The sequence below is a fragment of the Thermobia domestica genome, chromosome 1 (assembly GCF_964235325.1).
Source record: "Thermobia domestica chromosome 1, izTheDome1.hap1.1, whole genome shotgun sequence".
Taxonomy (NCBI): Eukaryota; Metazoa; Arthropoda; class Insecta; order Zygentoma; family Lepismatidae; genus Thermobia; species Thermobia domestica.
This window is the reverse complement of record NC_137454.1, coordinates 377,863,735-377,879,098: the sequence shown is the minus strand read 5'-3', so window position 1 is coordinate 377,879,098 and position 15,364 is coordinate 377,863,735. Positions and strand designations below refer to the sequence as shown.

Genomic DNA, 15,364 nt, shown 5'->3' with positions numbered 1-15,364 from the left:
AACAAAAATGCGAATCGTGTGAACTTCATAGTGACGTTTCACATGTCAAACCATCTGCATTAGTCTTATTTCCTTTTCACCTTTTAATCAAGGTGTCCCATGTTCAATTCTTGGTCGAACCACAACCCTTCTTTCATGTGTAAACCAAGTACTCTTTCGGATGTCACTTTAAGCGAAAGTCTTCTCCTTGATAACCTCGGTATTACGTAAGGATGTTAAGCCTAAACATACAAAACGAAACCAAATTATATATTTCTGCATGCCTGTTGTTTTATAAAGAAGCGAAGGTTGCTTAAATATATTGATTAAAATTGGTAAAATTTATCGATTGCCTACTTAGCTTCCAACATTAGCTTGGATTGGACTTTCAATGATACCTCATACTAAATTTGTAATTTAATACCTCAGTTTTAGAAAAATAAACACACTGCTGAACAAGACTGCACTTATTTAATATAAAAACACATTTACACGTGACGTTTCGATCTTCTATCCAAGATCCTCATCAGACTTACACTCACGTCTGATGAGGATCTTGGATAGAAGATGGAAACGTCAGGTGTAAATGTGTTTTTATATTAAATAAGTGCAGTCTTGTTCAGCAGTGTGTTTATTTTTCTGATTTTATTCGCAAGACGTTGACTATGATTGTGTGTCACTCAGTTTTAGCGTACTGATTATAATACGTTGACCTTTAAATTTTACATGCAAATTAAATTTTACAGGATTTTCCCGTTATTGTTTTACATTTAAAAGAATGACGGGATTTTCCCGATGGCTAGGGCGGGAGTTTCTCAATTTAAGAAATTTACTGACCGGACCTCTTTAAGCTTATGGGACCTCTTCCAGCATAATCCCGTTGTTGAATAATAACACCAAGGCGAAACAAACTTATTTCTGTGAATATGTAATACAAATACATAAAGCAAAATATCTAAATCAAAAAACCTGGTTTAAACCCCAAAAAAGCCTGGTTTAAACTGCCCCCCCAAAACGGGTTTTTGGCATTTTCAGAAACAACTATGGTTCTTGCCAACTCTGCTTACTTTTGTATATAGGAGGTTAAAATGTGTTTATTATATACATTGGTTAATCCTTTGGAATTCATAATGTAAAAATGTTGAAGTAAAATTGTTTGAAATATCTTTTCGAAATTCATGGTTTACTTTCGAGGTTTTATATTATTATCGGCATCAACCACTAATTAAATGACTTTCTGTGTTATAGAGAAGCGAAACAAAGTCTGCTTTATCGATTTAAAGCAGAATTTTGAAAAAAGCCCAAAATTTCCCAAGCAAAAAAGCAAAGCAGAAAAAACCGAGTTTTTTTTCCAAAAAAGCCGTTTTTTTTCCGAGCCCTTGCATCTCTAATGATAGATCACATATTTTCGTTCGGATTTAGAATCGAGTTTAACATCCCTTCCAGCAGCGAAGCTATACAAGACGTGTATCTACACGTAACGTTGGATCCGGTCCATGAATTTCCATCGGGAACGAACCTGGATCTCACGCACCAAAGACGTGTATGCTATCGACATAGCCACGAGGGAGTTCACATGCATTATGAATTTCGTTGGGAACCCTGACGCTGGCATAACGAGTGTATGAGACAGTAAATAATACAGTAAAAAAAATATCCTCTCACACACAGGAGTTGGATCAGTTATTCAATTTAGTACAAACAATAAAACATTATTATTATTATTATTATTATTATTATTATTATTATTATTATTATTATTATTATTATTATTATTATTATTATTATTATTCAACCCTTAGTTCCAAATCATGTCTAGGATCTTACAGCTGCTCGAGTAGCACTTTTATGTAATGTTGCCAGGAAGAAAATCCCTTTAAACATACTGAAAAGAAACTATTAGTTACCTCTGGCTCAGGCCCGTATCCAGGGGGGTCTAGGGGGGGCAGGTCCCCGTAAATTTTTGCTGGCCCCCTAAAACTTTTACAGTAGACTTGCAAAAGAACTATAATATGGTGATGAACTATCGTATGGTTGGATCGGGCCCCCCCTAACTTCAGCCGGGCCCCCCCTAAGTTTTTGCGCTGGCTACGGGCCTGCTCTGGCTGATTATATAACGTACCAGGTTTGGTACATGAGTTCTTTATACTACGTTGCACATTTTTGTTTCTGTTGTGTGGCATTTTGTGTCTTGTGCAGGCGTCAACCAGTGAAGGTACACCTAGCAATTCAATTGAAACAACCGAAACTGGTCCACAATAAGGATGTCGTATACCACGCTCATAACGCAACAACCGTCAGAAGTTGCGAGAGCTGGATTAAGGTTTTAATGCATCAACTGTATACGCCGATTCTAACACCGTCTGACTGTTATTAGTTTGGGTCTCTGCAGTGATATTTGAATGTTGTTAAGTTTGTTTGAAATAAAGTCCGTGAAACCCACAGATGACAATTTTTAACTAAAAAGCAAAGTTCTAAAGCAGAGATTTATGTATTTGCCTGAACAACGGGAGAAGGTCGTCGAATAAAACGGTGTATTTGTCTTAGCATAATGTTATTTGGAAATGACGGTAATTGTATTCTCAATTTTGACCTGCTTTAACTTGCGGAAACTCTACATTACTTCTACTTTCTACGATGCACTGTGTAACATTTGCTACTGTATAACTATCTGGTACTTAATGTCCTTTCGCAGCACGTTTTATAAAGGATGGGACTTTAAAGTGTAATACAAAACAGAATTCGAGTTTTAATTCAAGTTAAACACGTGGAAATCGGTATTATACAGGATAGTTTTCTGCAAAAGTTATGATTTTTGCCATTTCAAAATATATAAAAAACAAATTATCTATTCTTGTTCCTTTTTTTTGGGGGGGAGGGGGAACGTTGTGGAATGATTTTATATTACAACTCAGAAAATAATAGTTGGTTAATTATAGTTTTGCGTCACTTTCACTAGCGGACTATTTGAGAAGAGGTTTCAGAACTCAACATGGAATTTGATGCATATGTTGTTCGTTTTGGAAATCGAACTCTGGTCCTCCTATCTCGAGAGGATAAAAGCAGAATACTTACTACCGTGTTTTCAGCAACGACATTTTACCCTTACAGTTTGTTTATTATTGTTTTATAAATAAGAAAAGAATTAATAAAACTTTACTCCAACAACTGCTAATAGTCTTCTGGTAGACTAGAAGCGTACTCCAGAATGTGAACACATCCACACATCATTAATAAACTTTTCACCCGAAGCACTTGGCTAAAAATTAGAAATTTCATAACCTACGTTGTCTTTGCCTCACAATTACTGGTAAAAGCTCTTCTGTGAGATTCACTTTGTATTTTTTGAAATTTTGTTGGTTTGCAATTTTATTTCTTCAGTGGATCCCGGGTTACGAACTCATAGGTTCTTAAACAAACTTGTTTAACTATTTTGACAATTATTCGCGAGGGTGCTCTGTAACTTTGGGAGGAGGAGGGTGTTGAAAACCAAGGTTAGGTTAGGTTCTCTTAAACTTAATATAACCTTTTATATTTTACATACATATATTTGCCTAAATCACTTCCAAATGTCTGTAAGCTAATACTGTTGGACAGACTGATATTTATACTCAACTATAATGACTATTAATTCCAATACACTAAATCCATTTATTACCTATTACATCCACATCATACTTGCATTTCACTATACTGTAGTATTTTCAAATAATAGACAAACGTATTCATAACCTACATATCCACATACTAAGGGGACATACTAGGGTTCACATCAATCCATTTTTTATATATTTTCATTACATAAACTAACTGTTTACACAGTATAGACTCTATTCCTTAGCAACCTACTAATAGGAGTATGTGCCATTATCTCAAAACGTTATCAGCCCGTGGACTCATTCCGTACCTACCAACAGAGGGGAATTCTTTTCCCCTAACCTATGTGTATACGATACTCTTCTAGGGCCATTTACAGAAAAGGTAAAATAACCGTTATGTGTTATTAATTTAAAGTAATTTTAATTATACTAACTATTATAAACTATACTATAAACTAAATATTATTAGTAAATGTTTTCTAGGACAAAAGTGATAGGATTAGTTTTCTTTTCTCACTATAGTGACAGGGAAGGGTAATATTACAGCTGTGTTTTGAAATTATTTCTTTTCCTTTTAATTTTTATATCCCACGGTTATTTCTTTCAGGCTAAAGGAGTCGGATGATTGCTGAGATTGAATGATGGTGAAATTAAATTTTAGCATTCTCCCACCAGTCGGGAATTGAATCCAGGATCATGTGCATAAAGAGCGCACGTGCTACTCGTAAGACCACCGGGGAGGGCTCAGCTCTTTTGTGTAATAGATATATTCATATGTACACCCATGTCCAAAATTATTGTCGCATGTCTATAAATATGTTATTGTAGGAATATAATTTGATAACGAATTCGACCAATATTTCTTACAATGTTAGTATCTATACAATCGGCAAAGATATGTATGTGGCGAATTGTCTGCCAAAAGAGCAGTAAATACGAACAATAAAACGAAAATAAAACTTTCTTTTCCACTTAGCAACATTTTTTTTCACTAATTCTAATTTTTGTATTTATAATTCATTTCCTATGAAATTTACCTCAAATGTACATTTCTCGGTTATACACACAGTCTCAGTATTAGAAGTACCCTGCAAAATCATTATCAAATTACATTCTTACAAAAAGACAATTACAGATATGCGACAATCATTTTGGACATGAGTGTACATATAAAACGATCTGAAAACTATAAGAATTGTATAGCTATAAATTAACGTTCCCAAGAGGGGAAAAAATAATGGAGAATTACAAGTGAAAAAATTCCTTAGAAATAGCGCTTTCAAGCATAATCATTAGAGCAACATTACATCCAAGCTGTGATCAACAAAATACTAGTTCCGTCGGTTCTATCATTAATAACCTATTAAATGGTAAAGCAAAAGAAATAGTTTATTCTCTCACAGAGAAATGAGAGTTATACCTCACAGTGGAACCATGTTAATACTTATGAACAGCCACTTTTGCACGTTAAGATGCTAAGGATTGATAGCTTTCTTGAGGAATTGCGGCGAGCGTTTCTTCCGGTTTATATCTTATAAGAAAACTAAAGTATGGGTATTGTACTTGTGTTATTGGTAAGTAAACTCTGCTCAATTTGACATTTTAAATACCATTAGCACATAGTTTACGTTGGATGTTTTTAAATGTGGAAAGATGTGAATTGTATACTTCTGCACATACGTAATATAAAAATGGATGGACAGACATTAAAAAGTTATACATATTTTTTTCAGTATGCTGGTGTTTGGGTCTTCAAACTTGTAAATTCATTTTAGGTTCTAATTCGATCCTTTTTGCTTTCAAAAGATTTCGATTGTTTCTATCATCGAAGCAAAGTAAAAGTGATCTAATTGAAAATCTATATCCACAAATTATATATCTTATATACACAATATATATCTTATATATAAATCTTTCAGTTTAACTTCTCAAAGCAAGTGAATGAAGGCGACAAATTTTTAAAATGAGAATGTAGGAGGAAATTGTAGTACCTCGAGGACACCCACTGATACGGTGTTGTCCACCACAAACTTACTTGGCTGGTATCGAACGTGTGACCCTACGCACCAGAAGTAAACTCTCTACTACTGAGCCTCCATGTCCCTACACAACACAATACATGATTTAACTAATATATAGATCTGTATAAATAATTCAACAAAATAATTGTTTCTATTCTGACGTTTATTATACTTGTATTTGAGTTAGGAGTTTCTCATAATTGTAGGCAAGTTTTGTTAACATGCGAAAACCCTGTTTTCCAAGGTTTTTCCAAGGTTTCTATTTCAAAAAAAAAAAAAAAAAAAAAAAGGAAAGAAAGAAAAAAGAAAGAAAGAAAGAAAGATAAAAGAAAAGATAAACAGCCAAAAAGAACATAAAATTGCACTTTTTTTCCTTTTATAGCTTTTTCCTTAGGGAAGATCAACATAGTGATGCCAAGTTAGTTGTTTTCCAACTAAATCTGGCTCTTTTAGAAGGCTATTTAGTTGTAAAAATATTTGTCTAGTTGCTAGTTGAAAATCTAGTTTTTTTAAAAATCCTATCTAGTTGAGTTCTAGTTCTTTTTATGTTAAGAAATTGTGTAATTACTTCTGTCTATATTTCCCTTGAGAGAATTATTTTGTATTAGTAACATAAATTTTAACAAATTAAAATTCTCATCTACCTGGTTTTTCTGTTTTGGAGTTGACTTATCTTAGAAGTACCTAGATCTTGTGACTGAAGGGCGTTGGCTAAGGGGGAGGAACACAAAGAAGAGATTGAATCTCCTATTTTAGTCATCGTCAGATATACTATTTTAGTCATCGTCAGATATTTTAGTCATCGTTGCTAGATATACTGTTTCTTGCAGATCTGCATTCTTTTTTTTTTTTTTTTTTTTTTTTTAATCTACATCTCTACTGCAAGTAAACGAAAGATGAACCTCCTTCCTTTCTTATTTCGAGAAAACCTATTTGTTGATTGAGAATGAATTTCCGTGTTCACCTTTAAAAAAAACTAGTATTATTTTTCTTTTATTTGAATAAATTAATAGAAATTGGGGTCTTCCCTTCAGGGTTTCCTCTTTTGCATTGGGCTTTTATACTGCATGGCTGAGTAAGTACGTAGGAATCCGTCTCTGCCCATTTGGGTGGAGTGAGGTACAGTGCCGCAAATTTGAGTTGAGTTGACTTTGAGTTTTACGTCCCTTTCAGCAGCGAGGCTATATGAGACGTGGACCTACTGACTAACGTGGAATCCGAACCACATGAGCTCCCGCCGGGAATCGAACCCGGGTCTCCCACGCCACAGGCGTGTACGCTAACCGCTTAGCCACGGAGGAGCTCCGCCGCAAATTTGTCTTCAACATGTGGTGGTGGTGGGGGTTAAGATAGTTCCCATAATATTTTTTTAAAGTAATATTCAGCATATTTATGAAGTTGAAGAACAAAGCTGTGGAGGATCGGGGAAGCAGAATTATCTTTAACATTGAGAGGCGGGTAGATTTGAGGCTTATTCTGGGGGGACATCAATTTCATCACTTTTCTTTGTGGCAATCGGACTCAAATCATCACATTTTTCTCCAAAAGATACATTTCAAATCAGATTATTGGTGGGACAGTCCCCTCAGATCCAAGATTCGAGGGTACATGCCTCCCTCATTACCCTGGAATTTTTGCCAGTGGTGAGGTGGAAGATTGGATCACTGTGTAAGAGTTGCTTTGCCAGTTTGTGTATTTAAAGTCAAGGTATTGTGTATTTAGGTAAGAAAAAAATGTTTTACGTAATTTTCTAGCTCTTTTGATGCTGCTTTTAGTTGTTTTTAAGTCAAAATTTAGTTGGAAAAATAAATTTCTGTTGGCAATCAACAAGTGGGAGTCAGGTTACCTCTTAATGATAATATAAGTTCATTTCTTCGAGTTTTGTAAAAACTAGTTTGAGAAGTTTGCAGGACGAACAACCAGGGCTGTCAACCGTACCATAATTATGGTACGGATACCATAATTTCAAGTCTTGTACCATGTACCATAGTACCTTCATTATGGTACGCAAAAGTACCATAATCCACGAGATGCGACTGTCTTTTTGTTTCACTTCAATATTGGAAAATCAGACGAACTTGGAATTTTTGTATTTGTTTCCATATAGAATATAAAGTTATAAATATGACACTGGTTTCACTTCCTTTGTATTCTCTGTCTCTGCCTTCTGAAGTACATTACCATAAACATATACTATCCCTGAATGTTTTTATTGCCCTGTTTACCAAAAGGACAACTTTGTTCCACTTTAGAACAAAGTGACTGAGGTGGTTTTCTTTTAGGAAAACAGTTATTGGCAGATGAGGATTCTGTCTGTTCTTTAATATTTGCCTCTGCGCCGCATCAGAAACTGAGAACGGAAGAAAAATGCAATTGCAAGGGGGCCACTGTATTGTATTGGATCTTTTAAAAACAACTTTTCTCATGTATTATAGACTTCAGTAATTTAACGGAGGAGTTTTTAGGAAACTTCTTTAGAATGTAATTTTTGTAGTGCAGATTTATCGATATAAATATAGATTTATTTATACACACGAGTTTTGAGCATTACTATTATCTAAGGCCTTAAGCCCATCGTGTATTAGAGATAACGAATCTCGGCGATCACACTATTCGGGTATGGGGAAGGAAGGAAGCGACTTGAGGTGCCATCCCGTCATTCGTGAGTTTGAATTAGGAGAAACCAGGAAAAGCCTCACTCAGAACAATTGTTACGCATCTTTTCGACCGAGTGTCGCAACCAGAAATCGAACGCGGACTGCTTGCAACAAAGGCTTTAGCTTTAGCGACACGGGGCCACGTATTGTATAGAGCCATTTTATTTTGTGCGTGTGAATGTTACCTAATCTTTTTCTTTAAATATAGTACGTACTTGTTTCATTCAAGTTTCATTCCTTACAGCACAGAGAGATGTAATGTTGAATCTGAGCAAGGTTTGGGGCTATCCTGTCTCTAAAAGGTGCAGTGGAAGAGCTGTCTCGTCTAAAAAAAAATGCTGTTTTTACTGGAAGAGTTCTGTTCATCTCGTAATTCATCATAAAATTTCTGTCTTCTCTTGTCTCGTGGGCAATACTAGATGCATAAATTTAATCGGGCCCGAACCACACGTAACCTATCGGAAATCGGACCGAGATTTCAAGCATTTAAAGTAGTAACAGAGATCCTCTGCAAATATCACCAAACGAGCGTTGGTAAGTGATAAGCGTAGGCTTTGCAATTGGGAGATCCTGGATTCAAATCGCGAGGCCGACCATTCTGACTGAGGTTTCCTGTGGTGTCCTCACCCTCATCGTGAGAATGCTCGAATGGCACTTTTAAATAGGGTTAAATAGGCCCTGGCTAACTTGCTTCCAAAATTTCCTTTCCTAGTTATTGATAGTATTTGAGTGTGAAATATCCCTTCAGTTGCTGCCTCTGAAACCTTGGTTATAAATGAATGAGAGAGGTAGTTTGCCCAAAACGACTATGTTACTCTGTGCATGTAAAAAGAATTTGACGTGCTGAAATGCATTACAAATAAAGTTGTACAACTTTTAAATTTTATGCGAAGTTAACGTTTGTGTGAAGCCACAAAACTTCCGTGTGCATTATAGCGTTTTCCTTTTAGGTTTTTCATAATGTAGCATGTTAAATCTGATAGTCTTGTAGTGCTTCTTCCGTACAAGACATTGTAACAGTATATATGAAACATTAGCTACTAATTTTCTTCCTTGCATTTGAACCTTGAATAAAGTGATTTGAACTATATCTCGAATTCTGTCAGTGAGTATTATAGTTATTCTAATTTTACTGCACAATGTAGTCTAGTGCATCATAAGCTTGAAACAATTTATTTCGTTCAGATGTTATTGTACCAATACTTAAGAGAAACGACGTTCATGCTATTGTCACATAATAACAGTATTAATAATAATAATAATAATAATAATAATAATAATAATAATAATAATAATAATAATAATAATAATAATAGATCTCAAATAAGCTTTCCAATTGACAAATAAACAAATGGGGGGCCCAATAATAATTACTGTATATCAAGCTTGATTTTTGGAGCCTACCATAATACCCTAGATCCTTCATTACCATAATTTTGATCATCATGCACAATAATTACCAGCTACTTAGTTGGCAGCCCTGCATCAGACACGTAGAGGGTCTCACATACAGCAGTCTACAAGTACAAAAACTTCCTTGTGTTTGTTGTCTATTGCACGAGAGTGGAGTTAGAACTTCCAAAGAAGAATCACTACTCTTTTCTCTTTATATAGAAAGTAAACAGCCGGGGACAGCAGAGTACATACAGTTTCATTGAAATGTAAGTTTACAATTACTTTATTTAAATATGCATTTTTCTTCGTGTTTATTTCTTTAGCCACTTTTGAAGAGTAACTCTTAGTGTTTTTAATAAGTACCATAACTTTCATTGAGCTCCCCCCCCCCCAAAAAAAAAGTGAGAAAATGAAAGTTCCCAATACCGCCTTTGCTTAGCAATACTACTAATTGAAATGTTGCTGTTGCATGAAGGTAAGATTATTATATAGTCATATGTACTAACGTTTGTACCAACACTGAAAATGAAACATTACAAATACTATGAGTTTTACATAAAAATTGCAAGTAGTGTGTATTGCTGTTACGAGAAATCAAATAACAATACATATAATCTGCTACTTAAAGGTTTGTACATTTTTTATATAGTGTAAAGTTCTACCATATGGTCTAGTACTTAGCGCATATACCTTTGGTGCCCCTGGTCCTGGGTTCGATTTCTGGTTGGAAAGCAAGAATTTTAATTCTCACAATCAATTATTTTTGTTAGTAACCCGTTTTCTTTATGGTGAAATACATAACTTAGCGGGACCGCCGCATCCATGGGTCTGTACCCCAAAAGCTTCATTACTCGATGTACATATGCATCATTTCTTAAATCCAACTACCAGGAACGTACGCAGGGGGCTGGTCCTGGGGTACGGACCTCCCCCCCCCCCGAAATTTCGATTTTTGTGTAGATTTAACCTAATTTTAGGGGCCATTTTAGGAATTTTAATATAAAATACCCTCATATTGAGTTTGGACCCCTCCCGAAATAATTTCCTGCGTACGCTACTGCCAACTATACTTGTTTAGCAGATTAATACTTGATATAGAGTAAAGATTTGACCAGATTCATCATCTGTACTGTTTCTTTTTTGATGAAAATAATCTAATTTTATCGTTTTCTGTGAGAATATAGATGTCAGTACTTAAAAATTATTTATCATTTTTTTTTTCGGCTGTAGCATAACACCCGCTCGATGCTGCCGTAAACATAGTGTAATGTAGTATTGGCCCAAACTAAATCTTGGACTCCTCCAAACAAGAATTTATATGCATGTGCCTGTACCTGAGGGTCGCTAAACTAAAGAATTTATTTTTCATCTTTACAGCAAATAAATTAATAATAAAACTCTAGTCAGGAAATTAAAAAAAAAAACTATGAACTGTAGACTCTATCATATTCGCAAGGAACAACATGCATTTCAAAGTCGTTTCTCTTCATTTTCTCAAAAACAAGCATGATAATTTGCCTTCAAGGAAGTAATTATGTTTATCTGGATGTCATACATCACTATATAATATGATAATATATATATATAGTATATCTTATTGCTGGCAAAAATTGAAGCTTCAGAGTAGATCAAAATTTAGCTATATCACATTACATCCTGTATGGGACAAGTGTCTAATGTCGGGGCCGCCGTGGCTCAGCGGTAAAGCTTTCACCTCTGATGTATGGGCTCTTTGGTTCGATTTCAGCTCGTGTCAAGTGAGACTTGTAGTGGACAAACACCATGTGCGTGTTTTTTCTCCAGGTTTTTCTGTTTCCTTCAGTTTCTTCATTCCATCATTTCGTTCCACCACTTTCTTCATTCCACCGTCCGTCGTCCACTATGTACTTCAGGTACCTACGTTTTAGGCACTTGTTACACCTAATTGATATTAGCAGCTATGTACCACAAATATACCATTTATATACCTGGCTCAGTTTCGCACTCTAGCGGTAATTTGGTCAAATAAGTTAGCTAAAACTTTCGCACCCATTATAAACGATCAAATATAAAGGTGAATATCATTGCTAAATTGTTTATATTTCTTGATTCAGTTGTTAGGTTACTTAAACGTACATGTGAGTTTTATGGTGGCACCTGCTGGTGTAACTATAATCAATAAGGTTGTAGAAATGAATAGAATGACTATTCACAGTTCCTTTATTTCTATTTCCAAATACATCTTACTTTCATGCTTTCTTTCTTGTTCACTAAATACCTATGAATTTACATTGTATTTGCTAGACTGATGCTTAAATTTGATCTAATTCAATTAATTTCCGAGTATTTTTTGTAGCTTTGGGACACTGATTAAGAATAAATAGTCAGTCATAAAAATATTACGTATACAGTTGAAATGAGAGAGTACATATTAAAGAGGATTCTGCAGGACATTAAATTCCGGAGGAATTTTTCACAGTGTAGGAAACTATTACTTTATATTTAGAAATGCGAAAATATTAATGCTCTGACCTATGTGATTTTATGCAAGATCAAGTGTTTCTCATACTATCCCCCTCTCTCAGTCACTCATGCCCTTGCCTCTTGCAAACACAACCCTGTGCTGAGTCGTGAGTCCTCTGCTGTGCTTCTTCATTGAACCGGTTAAATATCATCCCCCCCTTTAATGACCACCTAACATAAGTTGCTTTTTCTGCAGTTTTTTTAAAATGGTATTCGTCCGACGCGTATTTATAATTTAAAGAAAGTCTTCGTAAAGTGACTCTGCACTCATGAATGCAACTCCTACCCTAAGAAATAATTTTTAAGACATTACGAATGAATTTCATGAGGAAATACTTACATATAGTAAGATAGCAGATAATCATTCCAGATACATCATATGCTTGCATATTTTCATTCTGTACGCAATAATCTGAGCATACGATAAAGTAATAACATACCAGAACGTCTTAAGAAATCATTTAAATGAAGAAAAGTGAAAGAAAAATTTTGTTTTTTAAATTTCACAGAATATTCTCAATCTACACCAATTTTGAGAAGTCAACTGTGCCCTAATATTCTTTAATTTTATAGTTATACAAAACAAATTAATGCTAGTATGCATCGAAAGAATGTAAACTGCTTTCCGTGTCCACATCATAATCGATTTTAGTGCAACCGCATAGCGATTTTCGTTTGTTTTCTTTGATGCAATGTTGGATAGAAATAGAACAAATTCTAATTTAGAACAGATGTACCAAATGTTGTAACCAACCCAAAAGTTGCATACAACTTGGTATCGTACACTTTCAAATTCCACTTTGATGAAATATTTGATACAATATATGATGGAATATTTGTTCGTCTATAACGGGCTTAACAGTCATTTGTTTTTATGTTGTCACTTGGGGCACATATCTGTCGTGTTCTAGGTACGTCCTTTAGGTACATACAGTTTCAGATAGCCTAAGAGCACAAGGTGTGCTAAGCATGCGCCTTTTAACTTTTCTAAATTCATCTCCCACATTTGATGCATTTGCTGCTTCTTTCTCTTAGCAATTGTGTACTAGAAGCAACAAACGCGTCAACTTTATTAGATGGCAAATGTCACTGATCATTTGAAATTGAGTGGCCGCGGTGGCTCAGTGGTAGAGCGCTCACCTCTGGTGCTTGGGGTCTCGGGTTTGATCCCAGCCCCCGCCAAGTGAACTTTCTGTTGTACAAACACCTTGTGCGTGGGTTTCCTCGGGGTTCTCCCGTTTCCTCCCACTTTCTTCATTCCACCATTTCATTCATTTCTCATTATCGCCGTCTCCTTTAGCCTAGCCGGCATAACCGTGGGACGTAAAACTCAAAAATTTCATTTCATTTTTTCATTTGAAAGTGAATATGGAAAAACCATGAAGTAAAGTAAATAGACACTCGTTATTTTGTTATAATAACATAATATTTTGTTGAGATTATATCTGATCCCAAGCAGTTATCGTCGAAAATACGCGGTTAAAGGTTCACTCTGATTAGTCAAATTCAAAACCCTCAACAATGTATCCCTTTAAAAGCGACGTTCTCTTGGTGGTTCGCGACCATCCTACCCTGGGATAATTTTTTTTCACTTGTTTAAAGTGTTTTTCAGACTCACTTTAATGCAAACACATTACGCATATAGGCAATTTAACATATTTTGGGGGAGTAATTTTGAGGTTTATTGACGCTTACGGCATGGGGAACATACCTAGAACATACAGTAGGCACGTTTCCCGGGTACATGTCAGGCATGAGCCTAGGGGCAGACATAGATTGTGACTATCACTTTCCATCCAAGTGATTTCTCTCTCAGAGGTACATAAGGCACATAATGGACACATTCTTATGTACCTGAGGGAACATGATAGGCATATGCCTACTATGTAATTGTGCTGTTATGGCTTTAGCCTAACAGACATAACCATGGGACGTAAACCTTAAAGATTTTATTTCATTTATTGTCTGTGTCACTAACGTCATGACAGAGTCATAATGCTAAGATTGATTGCTGTACAGCAGCATTCGTTTCATTTTTATAGGTGTCGTGATTATTGTAATTAAGGACACATTTTAAGATTTACAGAAACCTTGTTATCATTTTCTCAGAAACTACGCATGAGGATTTACATTGATCTGTATCATTATATTCAGATCAATGAAATCTATCGATGCTTGAATGCTTCATCTTTCTACGCTTCGTTCTTTTTTTTTCGTTTTTTCGTTTTTACGTAATTGTAGAATATTCAGTACTTAAGGACGATAGTTTTATGAATTCGAAATTTTCCTTTGTTTCTAAACGTACCAAACACTCACGACTTGTAACCTTTATTTTTTCATTTTCCAGCAGAATTCAATTCCTTTTTAGAAAATTAAATGAAATCTTTGAGTTTTACGTCCCACGCTTATGCCGGTTAGGCTAAAGGAGACGGTGATGATGAGTAAATGAATGAAATTGTAGAATGAAGAAAGTGGGAGGAAACGGGAGAACCCCGAGAAAACCCACGCACACGGTATTTTTCCACCAGAAAGTTCACTTGGCGGGACTGGGAACGAACCCGGGACCCCAAACACCAGAGGTGAACGCTCTACCACTGAGCCACCGCGGCCCCAATTCCTTTTTAGAATCATGCTTTATCATTAACCTATCTATTTTCCATTCTAAAAATAAAATTATATTTCTGCAGTGCAGCTCAGAGAAATAAGCATCATTGCAGAAAAAATATCGGTAAAACATTTGATTTGCTTCTTTTACACAGCATGATAAAAATGTTTGTTATAGCCACTTAAAATAAATTTTGTGTAGCTGCTCGCTCCTTCTCGATTTTCTTTATTCTCGGTGAATGTATTGCGCATTGTTTCGTCCAACACAAATAATCCGATATGTAAAGAAGTTAGTTATTATACTTGATTTTTTTATTTATTGCCTGATATATTACAAAATATGGTCATTTGGGGCAATATCGACACCCTAAGGACATTTGCACTACTACAAGACTGTAACGAATTATTAAAGAAACGAATTAAAGCCCATAGTTAAGTATACTATTTCAACTACTTCACAGATACAATACATGTTACATAAAAGCAATGTGTAGCTATGGAGGCACAATTGAAATGAACAATGACGAAGTGTCGGAATTCCTCAACTCTATGGGGAAGACCGACAGGTTGTTGGGGTAATACCGACATCAACATTAAAACCTTACGT

At 35.3% G+C, this 15,364-nt stretch overlaps 1 protein-coding gene across 3 annotated transcripts in view; it reads left to right on the top strand.

Annotated features, from left to right (window-relative positions):
* LOC145664534 (uncharacterized) overlaps positions 1 to 15,364 on the top strand; it is a 179,736-nt gene that overhangs the window by 98,807 nt on the left and 65,565 nt on the right. For 2 of the 3 annotated variants that reach the window (XM_081731303.1, XM_081731287.1), the window contains exon 1: positions 9,765 to 9,917. The exons of the other annotated variant lie outside the window; for it this stretch is intronic. The gene's annotated coding sequence lies outside the window, so the exon portion shown is untranslated. Of the gene's footprint in view, positions 1 to 9,764; positions 9,918 to 15,364 lie in introns of those variants that run through there. 3 annotated transcript variants of the gene reach the window in all.